Source organism: Colius striatus, chromosome 1, assembly GCF_028858725.1.
Source record: "Colius striatus isolate bColStr4 chromosome 1, bColStr4.1.hap1, whole genome shotgun sequence".
NCBI classification, from domain to species: Eukaryota; Metazoa; Chordata; class Aves; order Coliiformes; family Coliidae; genus Colius; species Colius striatus.
The window spans coordinates 22,438,010-22,464,183 of record NC_084759.1 but is presented as its reverse complement, the minus strand read 5'-3'; the positions used below and the strand labels follow the sequence as shown (position 1 = coordinate 22,464,183).

Here is a 26,174-nt window from a genome sequence, read left to right as displayed (position 1 = left end):
TTGTACTACTTCTCCCTAGAAATTTTTAAATCCTTATTTTCATCTGGAATTGGAGCTGTCTAAATTTGAGAAACACAATATTTTTGTTTCTACAAAGTATTTCATTTCCTCTGATCACCTCACAGAAATACATCTTTAGTTTCAGTAGGGATAAGCTGGTATTGACTTTTAGTCCCCTAAAACCTTTTAAGACCTCCTAGGAAAGATGACCTGATTGTTTTGCAACAAATCCTTTGTCCTTATGCTAATCTGTTGCCTGGCTTTAGGCATATTTCAAGTAATTAAAAAAAAAACAAGGTACCCAAAATGATCCAGACTTGCCATTAGTTTGACTGAAATCTACTCTTACACTGTGTCCCTACTTCTTAACAACTAGGGAGTTAAACTGAACTATTAACTACAGACATTACAGGCTCCAGTGCAAGCCAGGAATTCAAAGCATGCATTTGACTATTTAGTGATGTTAATTTCTGGCTACACAAAAAAAAAAATCAGCTAGACTGAAGATGTCTGCTTATCCCCAAACCACTTTCCTCCAGAAAAACAGTGAGATACAGTATTAGAGCAGCAAGAGAGATACTTATACTGCAGCTATTGACTGCACTGTTTGTAAGTGGGGTTAAGCAAAATGCAGTTTAAAGCTCTACAGAAACAACTGTTTTCCTTTAAATGCTAAGTATATTTTTAAAATCCATACAAGCATGCAACATGAAATGAAAAATATGAAGAGAATTTCTCTTTTTGGTTCCATCAGTTTAACTTTAATGGCTGTCATAATTTAACACAAATAGTATTTGACAACAACTATCTGTGAAGACTGCCTTTGGTTTTAAAATAGAACAAATTCTGATTGGAATCAGCTACTGAATCCTTCAAATATTACCAAAAAGGTTTAAAATATTGACCAATACACTATTAACATCACAGTTCCTACCTGAAAATATAGAAGGTCTTTTCTTAGGGCGCCTTGGATGTATAGGTTCTATATTCCTTATATTTCTTTGAAACTTTCCTTGAAAATCATTTTCTAGCACGATGTCTGGTGGTAGGCTTCTCCGTCTTGTTGACTTACGAGTCTGATAGGAGTTCAGTTTACTCTTAGTCCTAGAGTACACGCTGCTGTCATCAACTGCCATTATAGAGCACTAACTTTTAAAGCCTCCCCAGTACAAAGCCAATCCAAGGATTCAGAAGTATTTGGGCTAGTTGTTATAGACCCAAGCAATCTCAGATGTTCTCATGCTTAACTCGCGCACTCGTTGGGGAAGTTGAGCCAGTTGATAGGCGTGTGCTGGAACAGGTGTAGAGTTACTGCATCGCCCCTCCTTGCATCAGTGAAATGGTGCAGGGAGGGGACATGCTGAAATCACTCATTTGAAAGTTCTGAGGTAATTAGGAAGTTCAACAAACCTGAGCTCAGCAGCACAATCTGTGCAAAGGGGAAAATACAAGTTAATATGAGGCACTGTCTAGGGCTAGGATGGCTCATATTATACCAACAGCATTTCTCCGAACAGTTCATTAATAGTTCATTAACTTGGCAAGCTAAACAAGTGTTGCTAAACCTTATGAAAAAAAGTACTTGGAATGAGAGGTAAAAAAATTCACAAAGCAACAGAAAACCCCAACTCAGTTCCCAGTCTAGGGACCTGTTTGGAGAAAGGTACAACCTGAAGGATATGTCCCAGCTTTCAGTCCTGTCTTTTGACAACATTTAAAGACTCATAAACAGTACAAAGCAGAAAGGTTTTTATGGCCACAACTAACAGTTTGGGATTTCCCCACTCCAGAAGCAACAATGTTATTTTTCTACTGGATCCTGCAAGTGTGATAGCTTTTGCTATCTGAATTTAAATGTGGCCTGAGAACACGTACTGCCAGTGTGATTTTCTCTCTATGTAACTGCTAACTAATAAATACTCATAGGCTAAAGTCAGTCTGAAAATTCTCTATTTAAGCAAAAGCTAGGGTACTTTTCTTGTTTTGTTCCAGTTATCCCAATGAAATCTTTTGAGCCTCCCAAGGATATGAAAGGAAAAATCCCAACATTTTCTACGAACTTGCTGTTTTTCTTACTTGCATTCTATCATGAATGAGACAAAATAAATTCGTAAATTAAACCCAACAAATCTCTAACTACATAAGTTTTGGTGTTAAATAACAGTAACTTTTAATATGGCATGGTGAATAAGCAGAGTGGTAATTCAATGTGACAGTAACTAGTGTTTCAATCATGTATACATAGGGCAAACTCTTTTTAACAACTGAAGATAAAACTTGATTTCTCTGAATCATTTAGAACACTTAAACCATGAACACTTTAATTATTTTCCTAAAGACAGGGTATATTGTATGACTGGTGTAATCATCAAGAGGTTGGCTGCTTCAAATATAATTTTTTATGAAATTCAGTACAACCTTTATTATTGTTGACAAGAAATAAACTGTTCATCCACATGCTTTTGAAAGAGACAAGGTGAAATTATGTATCTTAATATACATCTACGTAGCTTTTAAAAATATCTGTGTTAGAAATGCAGGAAGATCCAAATAGACTGCTAGATTGGTGTTCTTCCTCTGAAGTTAAACCGCATTTGCCTGCAAACTGAAATTGTTAATGTCAGAATCCAATCTGAAATACATTGGACTCAGACATTCAGTGACTACTTCCTTCACATCCTTAAAATTTCTAGAACCCGTGGATGTTATCCTTCTCTTTTCCCACTGAAGAAAAAAACCCAGATCAGATAAGCTTTCCTTGCTTCCCTTTCTCTTAACTCCACTTCCTTCTTCAGCTTTGAATGAATCAACATAAAAATATTCAGTCTTTTCCTGATAATTCAACTAAATCCAATATGTGAACCAAAAGCTTTTCAGAACAACAGAAAATGCTTACATCTGAGCAAATACAAACATATTTGAACAACACGTGAAGACCAAGAAATACCAAATACCAAATGCAGAAACTGACATTTAAAGAGCTTTAAACTAAAATTTGACAAAAGGCTTAAATAAAACTTCAACATCTTCAGTAAGTGACCTAACCAACAGGCTACAGGATATTCTGGAAACAGCTCTTAACTTTTCCCGCTGAAACTACTCTGACATGTATAGATAATTAAATATTGATTAGAAGAGTGACTTGAAAGCGACTGTCCCATATTCTAGCTGGGTGATACAATTGCTGCACTATACAATCTTACCTTCTCCAGCCCAATGAATATTCATGCCAAATAGAACATTTCCAACAGGAGAAATTACGCTGGGATGTTCAAAGGAGTGGTAGTGATCACACTTTTTCAGATGAAGGGGAGACATGTCAAGGGCAATTCAGCACAGGAATCTAAGAACAGTTTACGGTCAAATGTGACCATCAGGTGGAAATCCAGAAGAGGATGGATAAAAATCCCAAACACCTCATGACTAAATTGCCTTTTGTAGGATCCACTCTAGAACATGTATTTTGAAAATTCACTCAGACCTAAAAATCAAGACAGGCAAAAACTTATTCTGAAAACTGAAAATCCTAAGTAGGTAAAGGACTACGTAGCAATAGAACAGAAGCTGAAGATCCCTAGTGGTATCTGAAAGTTGTGGGCGTGAAGTGCCTAAGTGTCGCAGAAAATATGGCAGCAAATGTTGTTGTATTTCATACAACACATTTGCAACTTTATCTAGGTGAACCTGCTTCTGCAGGGGGGTTGGACTAGATGATCTCTAAAGGTCCCTTCCAACTCCTACCATTCTATGATTCTATGATTCATGTGCAGTAGTCCACATGTTATTATGACTGCATTAGAGCTGTCATTCTCACTTTCATCTGAGGAAATGTTTGTGCTTATCAACAACAGAAATAAGAAAGGGTTTCCTAAAAAATGCTCTCCATGTGTCAGTCAGTGCAGATTGGCTCAGAAAACCTGTAGTGTAGAAGTAGAAGAAAAAAAACACCACCACAATGAGTTCTTCTGTGGTATATATTGGTTCACGGACCTTTCCATCATACTACACACACCAGAGTAGAATGGTATGTAAATACTTCCAAGGGAGGATGAGGCCTCTTAATCATGCAATTTGAGGGAACAGCAATGACAGGAAAGTTTGAGCTTTACTATCATTTTAAACCAGCACACTCAATCAATACTTAAATAAAGCCTCTTCCTTCTTGCCTGTGGCCCACAGACTCTCCCTCATTGTTGCATTAGTACCCATTTTAGAAGGCTGCTAGGCTAACCACGGCACACACCTAGGTTACCTTTTGATTATTTATTGTTATCCATGCTGCCACAAGGGACAAAAAGACAGAAGCAAGCACATTGGACAGGGATATATGAAGTGTTTCTTTTAATAAGTAGGCCAGATTACTTATGGTTAAAATACCAGTAAAATTAAGCTTACAAAGGCAATGTTCAGGCTCTTCACTGCATTATGGATGTGTTTTACAGGTGGCAGAACTGTTTAAAGAAGTCAAATTTGTAACAACCAAGTTGAATCTTCTTGAGTACCTGCTTGCTCAGACACTATTCAACAAACAGAAACTATCCATTTAGAAAACTTTCTTTTTTTTTCCTCTAAGCAATTATTACCTAGGTCACATTTCCTAAATATAGCAGAATAGTTAGAGATCTACAACCGGTATCTGTGCTATAAAGTCGTTAACCTCTTTTGTTTTGCATTTCAAACAGAAAAGTTAAGCAATGCAAGAGAAAACAAGGGATCAGAAAGTGAGGAAAATATACAGCTGTTCAAACCCTCCAGCTGTTACTCAAAAATTATTTGTTTAATTTTCTGGAATAACCTGGTTGTCTTAATCCATAGGATGTGAACATCTGACATAGTCTCTGCTTGAATTACCAATGTCTTCCAGTCTAATGCTGTTACAATAAAAAGCCTGGATTTGATACAGCTTTAGCATCCAAAAAACTTCTCTTTAGTCAAGCATCATTTTACAGAAGCGAGTATAGGAGGAAAAGGTCAACAAATAACCATTCATGGTCATATTCTCAAAGACAGCAAAGAAATCATTTTTGGCTCACATTAATTTCTACCCATGTAGCAAACACTTGACTCATAGAATAGTGCAATTAGAACTTAGTTGCCAGGCTACACCTGACCTTAGAGCAAGCTAAATCAGAGTATTAGATGCTAGTCATATCATGCACTACATTTACAGTTTTAATTTGCAATAGATAATATTGCATTACAGTCACAGAAAAGAGAAATAAGCTTTCAGTCTTTGCCTCCCTCAAACACACAGACACAATATGAAGAACAGCATACAGCTTTTCCAGACCTGCGTTCTATGTTGGTATGCTGCTTTTATTAGATGAGTTATGACAAGAGATTTGGACACGTCTTTCAGCTGCACTGTCTTTCAGCTAAATGAAGATAAGCACCTTTAATTTGTAGACACATTCTCGTTTGCTAACAACAAATAAAATGTATGGTTAAAGCTGTGATCTGGTTCTAAGATAATATTACTCCCTTACTGTTTGTTCCATAATGTGCACTTGCCCCATTAGGAGGGGAAGCTGACTTATGTCACAGCATTTCATAAGCAGAACAATTCATCTGCTAATGTACATTTGTAACAATTTTACTTCACGCTGATGTTCCCATTACATGATAGCTGCAGCAACCGTGTCTTAATGAGGACTTTAAAGCCAATTCCTTTCCAACAGAAAAGCTGCCCAGACCCTGGAAATAGCCATTTTCTGGCCAGGTAGTGGAGAGATAGAGTACAAAAACCCAGCAAGCCAACGGAACTCCTTACAGATGGGCTCAGAGCCCTCAGGAGAGAGGACATTGCCTAAAGGACAGCCCAGAAGCTGGGCATCTTCCAAAGACCAAAGGCTGAGGGTGAACTTGCCAGAATCCACATGAAGGTAACATTTAGAATTACAAAATCTTGCTTGCCATTATTCCACTGACATCTGTGACATTAGGCCTATGGTCCAAGTGTAGTACTAGTTCTAAATAAAGCATGCTAAGTGTCCCTGCTTTTCCTATTGTATTCTGTGTATACTGGGAGCAAGCTATGAATATGAAGGTCAGACCTCAGAGACAATTTTAAATTTAAAAACACTTCTGAGTGTTCAGTATTTTACATGAATTAAATGTTGTTAGCACATATCTGCGTTTCAGCTCCTGTAAAAAAAAAGTGTTGTAGAGGAAAAAAAATCCAAAGCGTTTGGAACTTGAAAGTACTTTTTACAGAGGATTGTTTTAACAAAAGTTTCCATCAGTTGCAAAGAGTATATTCTACACTTGCTGTTAAGTGTGTACACTGTCCAAAGTGATCACAGAGATTTAGGAAATACAATCTTCCTCCTTCCCTTGTCATCAAAGCTAAAGAATAATGAAAATTCTGCTTTTTGTGGACAGGCAAATATATATGTGGCCTATTAATAACACACAGACTTTTAAAAATTCCAACATACTAAAGTTGCATTAATTCAGTGCTGAGTGAGATGCAATATAGAAGACTGGTCTGCCTTGTGGCAGACATAATTCCTTGCCCAAGACTCTGGATTGCTTGCGTTACATTAAATTCTGTTAGTGAAGAAGAAAGTAAAAAGGCAGCCAAAACTTATCTCATCCTTCAGTAAACCTGTCCTACGAAATGCAATGGGACAGACCCAAATTAGGTTTTACATACGTTTCTTATATTGCAAAAATAAAAATAATAAATGAGAACAATGTATGAGAAAATACTTCAAAGTACCAGACTGAAAAGAAAGGAGGAGACAATGTGAAGATTTCACTTCTCATCTTTTCCCACCTTACATATTTTCCTATAATGTCAGACTCTACAGTCTGCCATGCACAGTCACTTGACTTTCAGCACATCTCCTGGAATATCTGTGCCTTAGGTCTTAACAAGCCACGTGTTACAACCTGATGCAAGGATGTGATCTTAAACTCCCAGGCTAGTACTCAGTGAGTGTTATGTCATTGCCCAAACAAACAAAAAGAAGGTTAACAACTATCACCAGACTTTGATTCCAGTAAAAATATTTAACTCTTTAACAGCTGTTTCCACATCCACATCCACATAATGAAACACATTTTGTATCATCTGTTGCTAATTAAAGGTGAGATCCAGATAATTTGACATCCACTTCAGTTTGGGTCCAAGTAAAATCTATGTCCTCAAGTGAAATCTTGGGGATTAAGACTGCCTTTTCTTCAGCACCATTTAACTTCTGGATCAAAGCTGTCATGATCCCCCATGTCATCCAGCTCAGGAGCTCTAACTTGCTTGTGGATTGAGGATTTAAAAAAATAACTTTTTGAGTGTCTCAAAAATATCATCTTCCTTTCACAAATGGGGGACAACCATGCTGCCTCTAGGGGGCTAGATTCCAGGACAGCAGAAAGCACTTCTGCCCAGGTTCCTATTGGTCTAAGCTTCACCTGTACCCTCATGTTGGGGCAAACTGTTCCCCAGATCCTCAACACTGACACCTGCTTATTTTCAGAAGTGTTGCAGTCCTAACAGCCAGGTAGAGCTTATCACACACAATCACATAGACAAATATAATTTAAGATAAATACATAAATTTAAGACAAATATATAAAGCACCCATAGTTTGCCTGAGTCCTCAAACAGATGGCTCTCATACGTGTTCTCAGGCCACATTTAAATTCAGATGCAAAAATGATAGTGTTTTCAGAAATAAGTGTACCCATAACTACCATTTAAGGAATTGGAGCATAGAAATTTTTATTGTTCAGTGTCAGCTCAGAGCATGCTTGATTCTATGCCTGTAGCTTTCCATCTTCTCCTCAAAAGCCCACTGCATTTTCGTGCATGGCATGTAGCACTGAATAGGAAGGCCACATTTAACTATGATAATTCTGAAGTTTTAGTAACAACACAATAAATGTAGATGGATCCCTAACAGTGACAGAAAAGTCAAAGACAACAAATGCATTCTGTTTCCATCAGTCAGAAACCATCCTCCTTCTTAGCTATCACACCTGCAGAAGAGTCAAAACCACATGCATATTCTTGATGTTTGGCACACAGAAATAGGTTTAAAGTTATTTGTCTGGCATGCTTTCTGCATATCACTTTTCATGGGAAGTATAACACACGTTCATATACACTTTGACTTAATTTTATTCTCTCATATTAGAAAAATACTCAATTTTTATACTCTCTATATCTTTGTCTAGGTTTCATCTTCCTCAGAACTACATATAAAACTGTTTCAAGTGCAAGATCAATGAATAGGAAAATCAAGGGGTTTAACCTCAGGCCAGAACTCTAGAAACATGAGAACCCATTCTTACCAGCTACTTTGAATGCCTGATTGAGGCACAGCCCTGGGGACAGGAGTTTCAGTTTCTGCTATAGACATCAGTGGTATAGAAAAGCCAATGTGACATTGCTACAGCATGGTGAAGTATGGATGTGTAAGTTATCTTTAAAACCTCAAGATACAGACACAAGTACCCCACACCTGATTTGTACATATTTAATTGTACAATATTAAACCACTGTAGTCTTATTATAAATACTTATTTACATTTGAACAGCATTAATAAAACACACTTATTGCACGTAACATTGCGATACAGGAGGATACCTCTTTCATAAAATAATAATTTTTCTGTGTAAAGACTTAAAATCAGCTTCTGTCACCTCTTTTACCAACTGCACCTGAATGAGACATATTGGTTACTCATCCTTTGCCACTGCTCCCAAATTCCAACTCCAAATTGCAAACAGAACTTCTCTTTCTCTGTGTCCCTCTTTCCCATGTAAGCAAAGCATTGCCTGCATTAAAATGAGAGCAGATGATGAAAGCTTCTCTACACAGGTTTGTAAATGTGAATTTAGAAGCAGTCTGGAGCTCCTCTTACATTGTCATGGAAAGAAAGACAGAAAGCAAGGAAAGGAACAGCTACATGAATATTAAACATAAATTTGCTTCCCTCGCCCCACCCCTCCCCAACTCAGAGAGAAAAGATGACAGCCAGTAAAAAACAGTAAGGAAAAGGAAAGGATGTGAAGAAACTCAGGGTCTCCAAACCACAGGAAGCTGTGACCAACCGCAAGTAACTGACACATACTACTGCCTCCAGCGACAGAAAGCACTGCTTGGTAAGTACAAGCAGGGTCTGACTCCTAAAGCAAACTTTAAGGTAAGTGAAAAATTCAAACTGCTTGAAGACTGAAAAAGGGGAAAATCACACCAAACATGAAAGGACTGTGCAGACTTACTTGAACTCAGAGATATTTTGGAGTTTTCTTTCTTCCACTTTTTTTTCCTGAAGATGTATGACAATGTAACTAGTAAAAGAGCACCATCTTCTTAAACAATGACATGAAATGCCCTCAATTTTACTGATTCTTTTTCTCTGACTTTTTAAAGTGTGACAAGATGGCATCCAAATCATGCCTGAAACATTGTTCCTGGACAGGACTGGAAAAATATCATGTTGTATTACTCTGCACCAGACCTGACATGATTTATATAGCCTGCATACCAATGTTATAGTTAGCAGAATGTGCCTGTGCATTTTTTATGCAATTTTTTTAATGTGTCTAATAAAACTATACACAAGTATACTGATTATTCAATTTATCCATGATTATTCAGATTAGGACCCTCAGTGATCAAAGATATTATTAATATAAGCACAACAAGAATGAATTAGAAAAACATTTAAAAATTTGGATGAGATTCTTTGTGACTATGTACTGGCTTGAGTTAACTACAATTTAGACTAATTTGACAATAATTTGCAAGAATGACAGTAGATGCATTCAAAACAGTATTAGGAAAAGGGACTGGTTGAATTCTCTTTGCAAGTGCTGTAATACAGGCAAGATGACAATAGAGATCATGTCTTTAACAGATGCTCCCCTTAGGGATTGTGTTACTGAAAGTGTGTCCTTCCACAGAGTTGCAGTGGCCCAAGGCTCACCAGATAAACACCAAATATAATATGTATACACATACACTATTGTACACAATGAAAATGAGTAATAAAGATCACTCTTGCAGCAACAGAAAAGAAAATGAGTTACTTTTCTGTCAGCAGTGCAACTAGTAAATTTTAAAAGAAGGCAACACAACCTTATTCTGACTAGCTATATGTATGAAAACAATCAAGAAGAAGAATGTTAGTGTTAAATTAAACTGTGCAAAAATCTAGTTTAAGTCAGACACTCTATCAAGTACATATTTTAAGACACCTGTTTGTCCACTGACTGTGCACATCAATTGACACATCAAGAAAAGGAAACACTCTCCCATTCCTTACAGTCTTTGACGGTTATCTCTATACAGGGCTTCAGAACTGAGGAATTTATTTCACACAAAGTCAATTAAGAGCTTAGTTAGAGAGAAAAAAGCTTGCCAAGGGAGATAAATCCTCTAACACTCCCAAAATGCAGCAAGACTCCCACTCAGCTCTTGCAGTAATTCATTCCACAGTCCAGGGAGGTGCATGAAAACCACCATCCTCCTGCTGCTTGCAAATTCAGCTCCAGGTTTTATAATTAAGAAGAGTGACAGGAGAAGAAAGTTTTTCAGCTGGACTGTAGGTAATGTAGCACTTTTAATACTCAGAATGATAATCCTGAAATTGATCTAGAGCCAAAGATACTCAGACAAAGACTGTGTATCCTCAATGTACTGTGTACATTGCAGTATCCTCACATAGTTCAAACAAAACATAGTTTTCATAGAATCATAGAATGGTTTTGGTTGGAAAAGCCTTTTAAGATCATTGAGTTCAACCACTAACCTCACACTCCAAGCCCACCACTAAACCACATCCTTAAGCACCTCATCTACACATCTTTTAAATATCTTGAGGAATGAGGACTCCACCACCTCCATGGACAGCCTGTGCCAGTGTCTAACAGCCCTCTCAGAGAAAAAGTTCTTCCTAATATTCAATCTAAACCTTCCCTGGTGCAACATTTTCAGACATTTAAGATCGGTTTCAGCAGGAATTTGAAGAACTAAGGCCTGTGATAGCATAGAATATCATGTTCTGGCTTATCTCTGGAAAGTCAAGCTGTTATCTGTCTCTAGGATGAGCAAAGATGAAAAATACATTCCTGAACACTTCTGTAATTATGTAAGCATCCAAGAAAAAGGGGTAACACTATAGAAGCTAAATATTTTCAGGAAGACATAAATCAGTATGATAAGTCACAGAATCACAGAATCTTAAGGGTTGGAAGGGACTTCGAAAGATCATCTAGTCCAACTCCCCTGCCAGAGCAGGACCACCTACAATTGGTCACACAGGAACTCGTCCAGGTGGGTTTTTAATATCTTCAGAGAAGGAGACCCTACAACTCACCTGGGCAGCCCCTTCCAGTGCTCTGTCACAGTGAAGAACTTCTCCCTTATGTTTCTTTGGAATCTCTCATGTTCTAGCTTGTACTCATTGCCCCTTGTCCTATCCTTCAATCAGTTTGCATTAGGAATGCATTTTTTGTAGCTAAGCACTACTGCAATATTAGCACTGTAAAATAAGCTATAAATTTAGCTGATAAAGCAACTCTGCACCTAAGAAGAACTGCCACCTATGGAAAAGCACAGACCTACTCATGGTACTTTACACCACTGGTCATATTATTTCTATTTTTCTTAGGTGGACAAAATTATTTGGGGCTATCATTCCAAGTTTTGACACAAACAGGAGAGTACCAGGGAAACTTTTTCAGCATATTGTGAAATTGTAATAAATATTTTTGTGAGGATGGAAACTAATAGGGGGTCCTAAGAGGACCTAAATAACCTGAGATCCTCTTAATTCTTCCACAGACTGAAAGCACACATAGAAATGAGATTCCCAGATACGTTTCTCAAGTACAACAAGCACGACACATCTGCTTGCATGGGAAAGAACAAAGCACAGGAACCTGAAATATAAGTGAGGGTCATCTGGATCAACTGTATACAGAAGGCCACAGAGAAGGCTGCTCACTAAAGATAGGCTTTTGAAAAGTATTGCACACTTGTAGGAATTAAATCACAAAGTCTAATTTCAGCCTGGGAGTCCAGTCTCCTGTACTTCTTTTACATTCAATGGACACGGCCATTGATTAAGGGCTGGGAATAACCTCTGTGCCTCTACTAAGTATGCTAAATAGTGACAATGTTAATGTTGGCTTTTGGGGATTATAGGAATATTCCTCCTTCCTTAGTAGGAGATGCTAGAGCTCATCTATTCCAATGTTAATAATTCCTTCTTGTGAGAAAATCTGGATTTGGATGGAGCTTCAACTTCCAAAGGTCTTTATTTCTAAAGCTCATAAATTCCTTCCTTAGAGATGGTTTTTTAAGAGACAAGAATTCATCTGATGATCAACTAATTCTGTCAATTTCCCTTCTATAAATTTATATGATTGAACTCTTGAGGCTTCACAATCTAAAATCTCTTCCAGATCCCCCAAAATTCCACAGGCCTCCTTTTTTAACTCTCTCTTTTATTTATACCTCATTGTTAAACAAGAATATCAAGGCACTGGATACTTAAATGGATACAATACTTTAGTATCACAATATTTTATAACATCACAGTGACAGCCAAGCTGAACAAGCTTCTTAAATTGCCACTTGGCTTTCCTTCAAGTTACTACCCTGATGAGTTTTGTGTTTGTAACCATACGATCTCTGATTTTATTGCCTTCCACATAGTAGCACTAGAAACATGCTGTTGTAGCATGAGCACTTAACTAGCCAATTCTCATATGACTATCATGCTGTAATACTGATTCAACTTCATTATTTACTAATATCCCACCAATTCTGGACATCCTGGAAAGCAGTAAGACTGCAGAGGACACTTGGGTGTAAACTAAGGTTGAACTTAGGTTCAGCCTTTCCTAGTAAACCTAAAGCACTACTGAAAAATCCACAAAACTTTCTACTCTAGCTGTGGTATACACAAAGAAAAGGGACTGGATTTCTCTCAGCTAGCTGCAGATATTCAAAGACAAGTTGCCAAAGTCTGAACTCCATCTACAGAGAGAGCCGTACCTTTACAAACCAGAATTCATCTTCCCGAACTGAGGATGAGGGAAATTCTGTTTTCCACTTCACTGCAGACTTCTACCAAAACTTACAGATGCTTAACCTTTGTATGCTCATACAAGTTAGATGAGTGCCATACCAAGACCTTCTGCACTACTGTCATCATGAGTGAAGCTCATAAGCTAAAAAGCATTTTCTTCCACCAGCAGAGCTGCTCTGCTGTGAAGAGTCCACAGATGAGTGCAGTGTTGCCAAGGTTGATGAATTTTTTCTGCCCTAAGCAGAGGACAGGAGCAAGTCTTCATCTCTAATTATTTGTTCTCTCATAATTTGTTCATACAATTCTCAAGCTCTAGGCATCATTACTTTAATTGGGAATGGCAAACTACTGGGCTGAATATTCTCTGATGGTCGGAGTGATGAATAAAGAGATGCACAAAGTCAATGATTCAAAGGGGTTTTATTTTCCAGTCTCTAAAACAATGCTGAAGAAACTGGAAAAACAAATGTAACAAGATTCTTACAGCAATATTGGATGTTCATACTTCGATATCAAATTAATTAAAAATTTAGAATGGAAAGCATTCTCTTTTATCATGTAACTCTGAATAACAGCACCACTAGATTGAAAACATCTTCCTGTCAAATTCTATAAAGGCATGTGTCTCACAACAGAGATCTGCTATTATTATTGTTGAAATTTTACCAAAATTGGCAATCTAGCTTTGCTACTGTACATCAATCCCCACATCAGCCAATGTGTCTGTGTGTGTGTATGTATGTGTATTTGTGTGCCTATCTATGTGAAAGGATGTGCAAAAATCCACTGAAAAATAAATCCAAATCTTTCTGCAACCTGAGCTAAAATTTTTCAGCTTGCTTTCTGGAAACATAGAAAGTAGGTCAGCATATATCCCAAAATAGCACACCAGTGCTGAGGAAAAAAGTGTAATATATCTGTATCTTTGGGCTTTTTAGCTCATTTCTCTATAGGAGGGAATGGAGAATGAGTCTTTCCTCTATTCTACTAGATGGAGAAACACGTACATGAAAAGTTTGCTTATACTTAGAAAAGCCTCCAAATCAGTCACCTGTAAAGGGGAAAATGCTATCTGTTTTAATCAAAACAAAAAAGCATTGAGTGAAAATATTTAAGCTTTATCTAAATATAAGCAAGTGAAAAGCCAGGAAGTTTAAAATCTGTTTAAAACATTGCACTGGATACACATCATACCATGTTCCTTATACCACTTGGTCCTTGAGTCAAAAACCTATTTGGTAAAATATTTACTTTGGAAATAATGGCATGCTTTCTTTGATTTGGTTGTCCATCTCATGATTTTTTTAAGTGTTTGCTGTTTCAATAAGAATTGCTGTCTATTTGGTGATATCTAGCATGCTATGCTATGCACACTCCTAAAAATATTATTTTTTAATATCAGATGCAGGTCTCCCACTTTGTTTTTAATTTTCTTTCACTTGCTTTTTTAAGCAAGTAGAAAAGTACAAGCAAAATCAAATTGTTTAAACACTCACCCTATAGCTATAAAGATTCTGAAGAACTCTTCTGAGATTAATTTTGACAAACTCCTTTCATGAGCTATTACAGTACCTTAACAGGAAAAGAAAAACAAAAGCCACTCTTAGGCAATATTAAATGATGCTTATCAGCCCTAAAATGTTATTACCTTATCCAAGTCAATATCAATACTGTTGGCTACAACATGATGAATGATGCTGATCTGTTTCCTGGAACAGATTTCAAGCTAGTATGCTGATATTTTTAATTAGGGGAAAAAAACTGCCTCCCCCAAATTCCAAGAATCAGTCTTCATTTGGATCTCTGCACTAGATTAAAATGAATGTTTGAAAGGTACTGAGTGTTGGTATGAACTAAAAAGGTATGACCTTTTTAGTTCAGTGATTTTTTTATGCAACCAGCAAGAATCCCTAAAAATAACAAAACAAATCTATTTTTAGTTCTTCCTTTTCTGTTTTGGTTTGCAGGTTTTTTTGCCTTGTTTTACATTACTGTTCTATTCATATTCCATTTGAATTCTTGGACACATAGTTCTCATTTATTCCCCTGTAACAGTCCAATCTGCTCAAATGTCTCATCCACCACCTTGTGAAGTACTATAATTCAGGTACATATGTACATCCTTTAGGTATTTATAAAATTTGTTTTTTCCACACAGCCAGGCTTCAGTCTCTCCAAAACCGGAGCTCCAAATGGAGATAGCTGCTGGGATCTGCACTTTGACACTCAGTAAACCAATCCTAGCTATCAGAATTTGAGTAAAAATTAGAACCTTCACATATAACACTGGCTGCACAATTAAATGAGTGAAGAAATGACAGAGTCTCTCAAACTTTAAAAAATGAAGTCAAAGCACTAAAATAAAATGGTTGAGTTTTTATGTCCTGTGAGGCCTATACTTTACAAAATTTTGAAACTGTAACCTAGCAAACAAAATGCATAAGTAAACACGTTTAATTGCATTCCTAGATTACTGCCAGATAGCTTGTCACATGCCTTGGTGAGACTAAATGAACACTTTCTATTTATTACTTCCAAAAGCCAAAGGCATAGAACTGATGGAGAAATAGAAATATATTATTAAAACAATCAAACTAATCAAAGAGCAAAAATTTATACTGCAACATTAAAACAAAGAGGAAATAAGCCAGTTACATTCATGAGTAGCAACGGATATGGTCTCCCCTAGCATTCTACTGCTGATTCCAGCAACATCATCCTCCAAAACCTGAGAGAACTGATGGAAAGTTAATAGGTCCTACAATCATCAGACTTACCACTGCTAATTTTGCTGATATGCCACCAGCATAATTAAAAAACAACACTATTTCAGTTAAATGGAACTAAATCATTCCCTCTATGCTCTGTGATTTTTTTCTAAGCTGTAAAAGATAGGAGATTTTAGAAGAGCACATCAACCCAGTTAGCTTCATCTCCCTTTTAGAAAATAAAAGCCCATTACATGCATATTCACGTAATACCAACTCTGAGTTCAAGGACATTTACAAGACACCTGCTAACATGCCAAATTTGTATTCATTGGAGTGGGAAGCCTGCTGCCATGAGATACTGTTTTCACTCAGAAGCCATTAGCTTAACTGCTGAGAGGTTCTATCTTCTTAAACTGATTTGTGAAAGAGCAGCATTAATATAATCAGTTGTTTCAAGGCACAGTAAAAGAGGTAAACTAGTCCAAAAGTGCTCAAGTGTAGTATTTCCTGAGTTTGCTTAACCAGAACAGAGGAGGTCTTAGAATTACATTCACAAAGTAGTCTAGGAAACGGCTCTCATTTCCCAGCTTGGAGCTTGAAATTATGTGTAGTTGTACTTTTCCATACCAGTCATCACACGTTCCCTCCTGGCTCACATGGTGCAACGATACGTGCTCAATCTTGTGTCTAGAGTACTAGTGACCGTGCTCTAGACCCCTATGACTGCAGTGACTGACACAGGAATTTCAGCATGTTCCAGTGGTACACCAGGTTGAAATTGAACGTGCTGCTGCGGAGACGTGTCCTAGAGCCCTATCACAAGTCAAACTGAACTGACAGACTCAGCCATCTGGAGCCCTGTCCATGCCAGCATGCATGTAGTCAGCCCAGAACAGCGTATCTCTAGGCAATGAAAATCACCATCTTCATAATGGTCATATAAAGTGCATAATATATATCTCACATTTACAGATCGCTGTGCTCTACAGCAAAACAACCACCTGCTTCTCGTTTTGATTCGTATTATCTTGGATAAAAAAAGACTACATCAAAATAAAACAGGCAATGAACAACAAATGGTATTACAACAACTTTCTCAATGTACTGAAAATTGTCATCCAAAAATCAAGAAAGCTGAAACAGAAAATTCTGTGCTTAAGCAATTGACAAAAATGTCTGGGGCCTTGTCAAGAGCCTTTATAGTACTGCTTTTTAAAAGCAAAACCAAATACTTCAGGCTTCAGTGGAGTAGAACTAGGAGCACTATGGCAGCCAGTACTCTAGGAAAATACTGGAGTAACACACTGTTGTGACTTACAGCCAATTACAGGGAAAACTAATTGACTCCAAGAAATCTTCTTTTTATATGACAGCAGTACTAAATACAACTTATTAAAACAGGTTGAAACCCACTCGCCCTTTTTAGAAGGAAAAAAAAATGTTTTGTTTTATTCAAGAGAAATGCACTGATAAATTTCTTCTCGTGCTACTCTCTCTTTTTCCCCTGGTTCTTTTGAGATATAAATGCATGATAGCAATTGAAGCTATTTCAGATACTTACTCAGTACTCATGCAAAATGCTTATTATTTGCTTTCAAACATGTATCAGCATTTACAAATCCAAATATAGCCAACCATTTTCTGTAAGTAATTTAAGTTTCAGGAAGGCTTTAAGTAATACTTATACTGTATCAGATTAGTTAAAACTCACAAGTATTTTCAGCTCCTGGAAATGGTTTGCCAGCTTTCACTAACATTAAGACAGAGTCCATAAATATTTGTTGTGAAGTATCTGTGCAATCTCATGTCACATAATTCATATTTAAAGTGAGGCCATAAGAAATTAAAACCTATATTTGCCAATATTTAAATTCATGCACAAAATCCTTTTCAGTAAGAACCACATACACATGATCTCCCAAATCCCAATATGCATGTTTCAATTCATATTTTTCACCTATGCAAAAGACTTAACTATTTACGAAAAAAGGACAATAGTTGCTAAATGTATTGAATAAATGCATTCATACATACAATTCTCTATCACTCTAATAGAAAAATCTCATGTAAATCTGTAATAACTAGATAATACAGAATCTTACCTTTCCCTGAAGCAACAGTTTCGTGTAGTGATGTCTCTTAATGCTTTAATTTTGCAATGTAATTTTCATAAGTAGTTTTCTAGTTCAGGCAGAGGTGGGTTAACAGCAAGAAGTCTGGATGCTATCTCCTTGCTTCCCGGAGATCACTGTTTTGCATTGTGAGCCATCACAATTACCTAGGGAAAAGTAACAGTTGTGTTAACCTTCAGTCACCTGGACAACATGATATACTACTGCTCCTAGATTAAACAAAAGATTAAACAAAATCCAAGTCTTAAAACATGACCTTAAAAATTGTATTCATCTACCAAATATTTCATAGTAGATGCTGTTAAAATAACAACTGCATACTTTCTTACTAGGAATTCATGCTTATGGATAAAGACATAAAACAACTGGGAAAATTCTATACACAGATGTTAAAAATTTTTTTATATGACAATTTGTCTTTACACCAGTAATATAAGCTAGACTTTTTTTTTTTAATAAATATCCAGTCAGAAACTATAAGCAACAGCAGAAGCTGAGTTACATTGTAATTCTTTAAACAGAAGTAAAAAGAGCAGTGCCTCTGGAAAATAAAAAGTACAGAGAGTAAATCTACTTTTGCTATTTGGGTATAACTGCAAGGTCCCTTTTAGAACAGGAGAAATATTTCTATTTGGTGCAATTACAAACATCTGGCAGTCAATTTTTTAATTCAGACTAATAGCAGCTGCAGGCTCAGAAACAAGAGTTACTCATGCATAACCATTCCTTGAGACAAGCTATGCACATTTGCTCTTCTGCTATATAGAAGCAGTACAAAGCTAGCATTGCAACATTTCCTCACCTAGACTGTCGAAATCTTCTCAGCCCCCAAAAATATGGACATAGAGATGGCTTTTGGACTGCAGGACTGTTCTTATTGTACATCAGGGTTCGTGGCCTGGATTCTCTGGTTATGGTACCAAAGGAGCATGAAGCTGTCTCTGGTGCTCCTCCTGTGAGCAACATGCTTATCATATGATGCCATGTTACTGCCAGCATGTCCTAGGTTTTAATGCTGTTTCAAAAGGTAGGGATGGCAAATAAGCTGAGAGTTTTGAGCAGATCCAAACATGCACAGAGGCTCTGAAGCCATTAGTGCCACCTGCATCATGTCTGCATTCAAAACCACTGGCAGCAGACTTGGGTACTGCACTCCAGAGGGAGAGTACTGTCCTGTGATGGATAATGCCCAGTGGCCCATAATGCTGGCTTATCAAATCCAATTTGAATTTTGTTACTATGAGAACAGTTTGAATGTTCACTGTGAGCTTGGGGTGTGAAGATGCTACATAGATATGTGACATGAGTAAGAGGTCTTATTTGCTAACCAGAATATAAGATACGGTTGCTCAGGGACTTGTCCAACCAAAGAGTATATATCCAAGGACAGTGTCACAACCCATCTGGACAACCACAGTGCTGTCAGACAGCCTCTTGATTATCATATCTCAGTCTGGATACTCCAGACCCACAGTAGCAAACATGACAGTCCAATTCCAACATTACTTGACTTGTTCAGCCCCATGCATTGTTTGAATGGACACTTAATTAAAAGATCTACTGAGCTGATATTAGCAGATATCAGTTATCTCAGTTTCTGTTATCTCATAAGGTGACGTTTTACAACTCTGTCTTCCCTCTCCACCCTTCCCTTAACAACAGGAACCACCCTCACCCTTTCACCATGTATTATTAAAGGACCTCTTTTCCACAGTCTTCAGTGCATTTTCATTCTGGGTAGCCCTTTGCAGCTTTTTTTCCATGAAAACACACTTTAGGAAGTAGAACTGTAACTCTGGATTATTCTCTTCTTGCATGTTTCTGCAAGAGTTCAGGTTTCCTGAACATAAAGAGAACTGTCAAACCTGTGGCATCTGAGTAAAAAAAATCACTCAGAGAAACAGGGCAATCATGGTTCCGATCTGCTGCTGCAAACTTTCTGCAAATTTGGGAATGCTTTTGTTATGTTATACTCCAGATGCATTTTAAAGATAAGGTTCCATTGTTCAGATGCATTTTGGTCTTGGAAAATGAGAAGTGACAAACACTACATTTGACAAATTCCTGAAACTATTCTAATCCTCATGTCCCTGCTGATAAGTCCATTCATGTCTGTGAGATGCTGTCAGGGGCAGACAAGATTTTTGGTCAAAAATAGGTTATCAAATTTTAAACTCATAAAAGAAAATATAATAACATGGAATATTTCAGGTTATTGCCATCAATACAACAGAGGGGATTTAGTCTCTCATACATCACATCTGCACAATAACAACAGCCTACATCTTAAAAGCAATCACCTGGTTTTGCATATTCATATGATATATTGCACTTTCCAATATCTGGTAGCCTGAAGCCATTATCCTTTGCTTTGAGAGAAGGGAGACGATCAGAAGGAGAGGAAGGGAGCACTTTACATAACAGACTCTCAGGCAAGACTGTAAATACTGACTTTCATGGACATACTTTACTTGAAAGACCAGTGTCAAGCTGAATCAAGTAGTCTCCAGCCAAAAGTTACAACCATGTGCAGATACCCCACCTTTTCAGTCCAGTATAGAAAGGACAGTCTCCTTTACAACCAGAGCAGAAACCAGACCCTGACCAAGCATAAAAACAAGGAACTTGAAATAGAGTATGGATATAATTAGTTTAACTGCAAAGTGTTGCACAATGATCTATCATACACTACCTTTTTACTCATCCACCTTGAGATATTTCTCAGTAAGTACGTTATTTTTACACAGGTGTTATATACACCAAACCATGGTTTGAATAGATCAGTGCTTTGTTATATCAAAGTATGTGCAGTACAACATGTATAAATCACAGAGATTATTGTTGCAGTAACTCCTCAGCTGCTCAGTAAGACACCCCAAAATAAGGAAGTTTGTAAATACACATTGAAAATAAAAAATACATAGAAAACAAAAAAATACAGTGACATTAGAAGCTGCATCACTCCAGCACCCTCTGTTGGCCTTTCTGCAGCATGTTACTGGATGTACAGAAGAGGATCACTCGCTTTATCCTTAAGCTATTATAAATATTCTTTTATGGAAAAACACCCATGAAAAGGAAAAAAAAGAACCACCTCACAACCCAGACCTATTCATAGAACCTTGAGATACACAGCACAATGTAGCTTACCAGAATACTCAGTACTGCTGGACCCATCATGAATTAGCCCATTGATCTGTCTAATTATAAGGATATATATAAGGATATTATAAGGTTCTTTTCCAGCCCTCTCGGTGTCTGGTATTTCTAATAGACGCCAATAATAAATGGCATCTCACATGCAGCTCCCACCAACAGAAATGACAGCTCTACAGAAAGAATAACTACTATCATGGAACATCTTTCACTGTGGTAACTGAGAACTGACAATACATACATTTCACAGAGTATCATCCACAAAAGAAAGTATTCAAACCTTATCTTGTCAAGAATGCAGATAAATAAAGTCCAGATGCCAGATACTAGGTGATCTAAATATAAACTCCATATACTGTGTTCTGCTGCATGGCCAGATGGTATAATTTCCAGAAGCAAAGACCCCAAGCCCAGCAAGCCTGGCGGCTCTTTGCAAAGCTGGCTCAGAGCTCTGCAACAGCAGATGTGAAGTTGTACTGGGGAATGGAGAGGAAGAAGGTGGGGGAAGCGGTAGGGCTGTGATGGAGAAGCAGACGCACTCTCATGGCAGTGGGGGATGTAAGGGTGGTATGGGCTGCTTCTCAGAAAAACCACTCGGGGTTATCGGGGCTGCCTTTCCCATTCTGCTCCCCAGCAGGTGAGAACAGCAGAAAGCTGCTTGTGCTCGGCTGTGCAGCAGGACGCAAAGACCTGCTGCCTGGCCATCTTGCAGTCCTTGAGTGGTGGTTCAAGAAAATCCACATCCAAATGACAGACAGGAGCAAAGCAGGCCTTCCTGAGCTGTCTGGCTGCTTCCACCGGCCAAATGGTTGAGTAATGGTGTACTTTACCTACAGCTAAACTCTAAAGCCAAAATCCAAAGAATCAACAAAAGAGTTTTTCTTAGCTGACTTTAACAACAGGCAAAACTTTAATCTCAGAAATGTCACCAGATATTGCAAACCTGCTCCTAACACTCCCAACTTTAAACTCCATAACATTTTGTACCCACTTAGTTTTGTTTTCACAGCATCTTGTCTGCTCATGTGAATATCCACTATCTCATGACCCTTCCAGGTTCTGCCTTCTGCTTCTCTTCATTTCTGCATGTAGCTTCACTTAATTATCTCCTAATATTTCTGTGTTTACTGACTTTAGGATTCTGCTAATAAAAACTGATGGTCAGATAATAATCTCCAGAACATGCTGATATTTCAAATATTTATATACATGCTTCTAAGTTGAGTGATTTATATTTTACCATTTAAGAGGGATGAAGAAATCAGTTTGATTTGGAATGTCAAGATCTGAATTATTAGAGTCAAATATTTATTGCACAGAACAACGCGAAAGTATCTCACGAAATCTGAGCAGTTCATCTGAGGTCATTCACTAACCATTCCAGGAGCCAGAGATGAACCCAAACTGAATCAACATCCCTAAACCTCAGAACTAAAAAAATAACAATTGAGCATTTGCAATGCATGATGTTATCATAAATTTTCAGGAGTTTCTAGTTAGACAGTTATTTTCAGGCACTCATGTTCATGTTTTATACTAGTTTCTGCTGGGAAAGATTTCTTTCTCTTTAGCTGTTTTGTTACTTTAAAACAAGTTTATCGCTTCGTTTTTGCCATGTTTGAGAGATCTGGTTCCAAATGGTAAATGGTAGAAACTATTTCCTTTCAGAGTTGGCTGTTCGTTACATGGCTGGTTAGGGCTGCAGTAGCCTGTTCAGAAACAGGTTACTTACGCAATGAAGTTCCTCTGCCTAGCAACCTTAAGGGTGAGGTTCAAAACAGCAACTGCTCCAGTCACATTTTGCAACTAAAAGTGAGGGAAAAAAGAAAAAGAGATGCAGGAACAGGGAATGAAAGGGGAAATACTGCTTTTCTTCATGAGACACGTAACTTCTGTGGTACTTGGAAGGTAACAAACAATACAGAATGAATCAAAGCCAGCTAAAATATTTCCCACTCAAAGTTGCAATTAATTCTGAGCTCATAATATGATAATGACTACAAGAAATAATTCATGCAGAGAACACGTTACTCCCTGCAGAAGATCATGTAAATAATTTGCTATTCTGGCACTAACCTGCCCACTCCATTGAATATTGAAACAATCTTCACTTACAAACAATTCTTGTTAAAAAGAGTCACTGATAAAGTAGACAGATATCTTGAATACTTAGAGAGAAAGGTTCAATATTAGTATCTTTATGTTGAGATTTAAATTGAAAAAAAAGCAAAGGCAAACATTAAAATTACTGTTGACTGAGTTTTAGAAATAAAATTAACATATTAATTTCACTTACTAAGTTTGTGCTAGTTAAAAGTATGCAAAATAAAAACTATAAAATGCAATATTTTAGAGATAATAAATATCTTGTGGAAGAAACAAGGAAACCAGTACTTCAAACATTAGTGAATGAGACAAAATCCTCCCAAAACTGTTTTATCACATATCACTTTATTGTTCATTAAAAATACTCTATTTAATGGTTTTCTGATCTCCCTCAATTTGGAAGTCTTTTCCTTTGTATGCTTGCCCAAAAACTGATTAAGTACCACAGTGAGAACAAGCTTAGCTTGGAAAGTTTTCCATTTATATTCATATAGAACTTCTATTTTTCATTTGTTAAAAATATTTAATGCAGATGGGAGAAACTACGTCCCAGGCAGCAAGGATGCACACAGACAGTCCATGGAGTGTGATGCTGTACCAGGAACATCTGTGCTTGCTTCACATGGGTTATTGCTGTGCAGCACAAGATAAAGCTTTTGGTTTGGGTGCTGGAAGGAACAGAGCACTATCAGTTGCTTGCATCTGCCCTAAAAACTGCACTTCTCATTTGTTCTGCCTGGCCAGACCCGAGCGGTCTGCAGATTTGAATTGGTGCAAACAGCTCAGAAATGCAGCATGAGCATTTCTGTACAATGATACAGCTCACACTGTAAACACACTTCTGGTCCTCATGCTTTCACCTCACGTATTAATCTATATTTATACTTCAACACTTCATACTGGTCTTATATATAGCAGCCTCTTCTGATAATTATGTTGCTTTACACAGTAAGTAAGTACACTAAATGCATTTACTAAATGACGAGTTTGAGATACATCTTTCAATATCAATTGACAAAAATACCATTACTCTGAAGGCTGTATTCTCTGATGTGTTATTATACAGTCCCTAGAGTTCAATCTGGCAGACCACGTCTTACCAAATGTACATTAGGTTACATGTTTCTTTCACATTCAACTACTTTGTGCTCAAATGTTCACTTTGCCAATTCATTGGATACCCACGTGACCTGCTTACTATTAGCAAGGCAGTGCACTAATCAACATTCTGTGGCCCTAAAAACATTTCCTTAATTCACTAGCAGAAAAGAAGATAAAGTGATACTTTATTTTGTATCATCTCAACTATTAAAAACTGGTAAGTGAAGGCTGGGATCAACCTCGTTTGCCAGAAGACTGGTGGTATGCTCACTGTTAGTTCCATGCTGGCTCTCTGGAGACTTTCACATTGATGAAAACCTTGAAAATGAATATGAATAAATACCATCCCATACTACTTTGAAACTCTGGTGTCTTTTGCTATTTTATAAAAGAACTCTTCAAGGAACAACAGCTCTACCCAATTTTCACCTCAAAACTGCCCATCAGTCTTGAATAACTTATATTTGGCAAGGATTACAAAAGTGAAAAGGACAGAATGAGAGTGTATTTTAAAAAGACCCTAACATCTGAGATAGAGGATTTTAAAAAATCAAACCACAAACAAACAAAACCAACAAAACCCCAACCCGCATACTTCATGTTAATTTTTTTTGTGAAGACCTGATCATGGCCAGCACAAGAGAGCTGGTGGGACAATGCAGGATGTAGGAAGGAGAGATCTCACTTTCCAGTGCCGGCACTGATTTCCACCTGGTAAAAGTAATCACATAGCCATGGCCTCATTGGGAGTCAAAGTAATAAGGGGAAACCATTTTATTGTGGTAAGGTGTTGTACTCGCCACCAACAGGACAGTAATGCATTCTCAGAGAGTTATGGGACTTGTTATCCTACTGCAAGCATCTCTAATGGTCCATCAAGTGGTGTTCTGGTGACTACAGCAAGAGTGGAGATCCATTAAAACCAAAATATCAAAAATAATCTTATTATAAAAAACCTTCTGATTTTTAACTGGGACAAAAAATCTAATATTTATTTCAGTAGGCTTCTGTGATGTGGCTTGCTGCAACAGTTAGGAACTGTTACTTTTATTTTGCTAGTTTTAATTAAATTTGATCTCTAAACTGGCATTTGATGAAATCTCCCTCCCCATTCTGTTTTGATTAATCAGATAGGCAAGCAAGTTCAGTAACCTGGTTACTGCAATTTTGAATAGATAAATTCTGGATGAAACTCTTATGCAACCTGTACAAAACATTCCAAACAAGGCTCAGACCTGAATTTTTCCAGTTTTTCTTGCACTCACAAGCAGGAAGACAAAGTTGAAAGAAGAGTACAAAAAATGGTAAAACAGAAATCTGCTTTCCAGAGATCCTTTTCCTGTCACAATCTGTATGGTGTTTTCATCAGCTAAGCAGCTTAAGGAAAAAATACAAACAAAACATCCACTGCATCAAGTACCTTTCCTTCACATTATAAAATTTGCTATCCTTTTGATAGTTTAAAATTCCTTTGTCTAATAAATAGGAAAATTCTGTAGTACAGCATTACTTTTTCTTTTTCAATCTTAAGTAATTATTTATTGTTTTAGATAAGAAAGAGTGGAAAAGGATTAATAAATCTAAGTAGAAATCAAGGTTCCCCCTTGACTTACAGTTGACTTATCCACCTGTTATGGCTTTATACATAAAGACCTTGATTGTGAATAATTAAGAAACCTGACAAGTAGCACACAAGCATTTCAGTTTGGAATATCAAGCTGAAACAAAAACCAAACCAAATCAACCAAACCAAAAAATTACCAATCCCAATGTGATGTGAAAAAGGTGAACTATTAAGAGATGAAATTTCTGAATACTACTAATCACAGAATCACAGAATCACCACCAAAATAATACAAAACCAAATTCCTGGTGCCCAGACTTGACAGTAATAGTGTTCTGAATAATGAATTTTGCAATT

General features: G+C 37.2%; 1 protein-coding gene across 1 annotated transcript in view; it reads right to left on the bottom strand.

Annotated features, from left to right (window-relative positions):
• FRY (FRY microtubule binding protein) overlaps window positions 1–17,943 on the bottom strand; it is a 206,451-nt gene extending 188,508 nt beyond the window's left edge. The window contains exon 1 of the mRNA XM_061993519.1: window positions 17,861–17,943. The gene's annotated coding sequence lies outside the window, so the exon portion shown is untranslated. The remainder of the gene's footprint in view (window positions 1–17,860) is intronic.
• Between the last annotated feature and the right edge of the window lie 8,231 nt (window positions 17,944–26,174).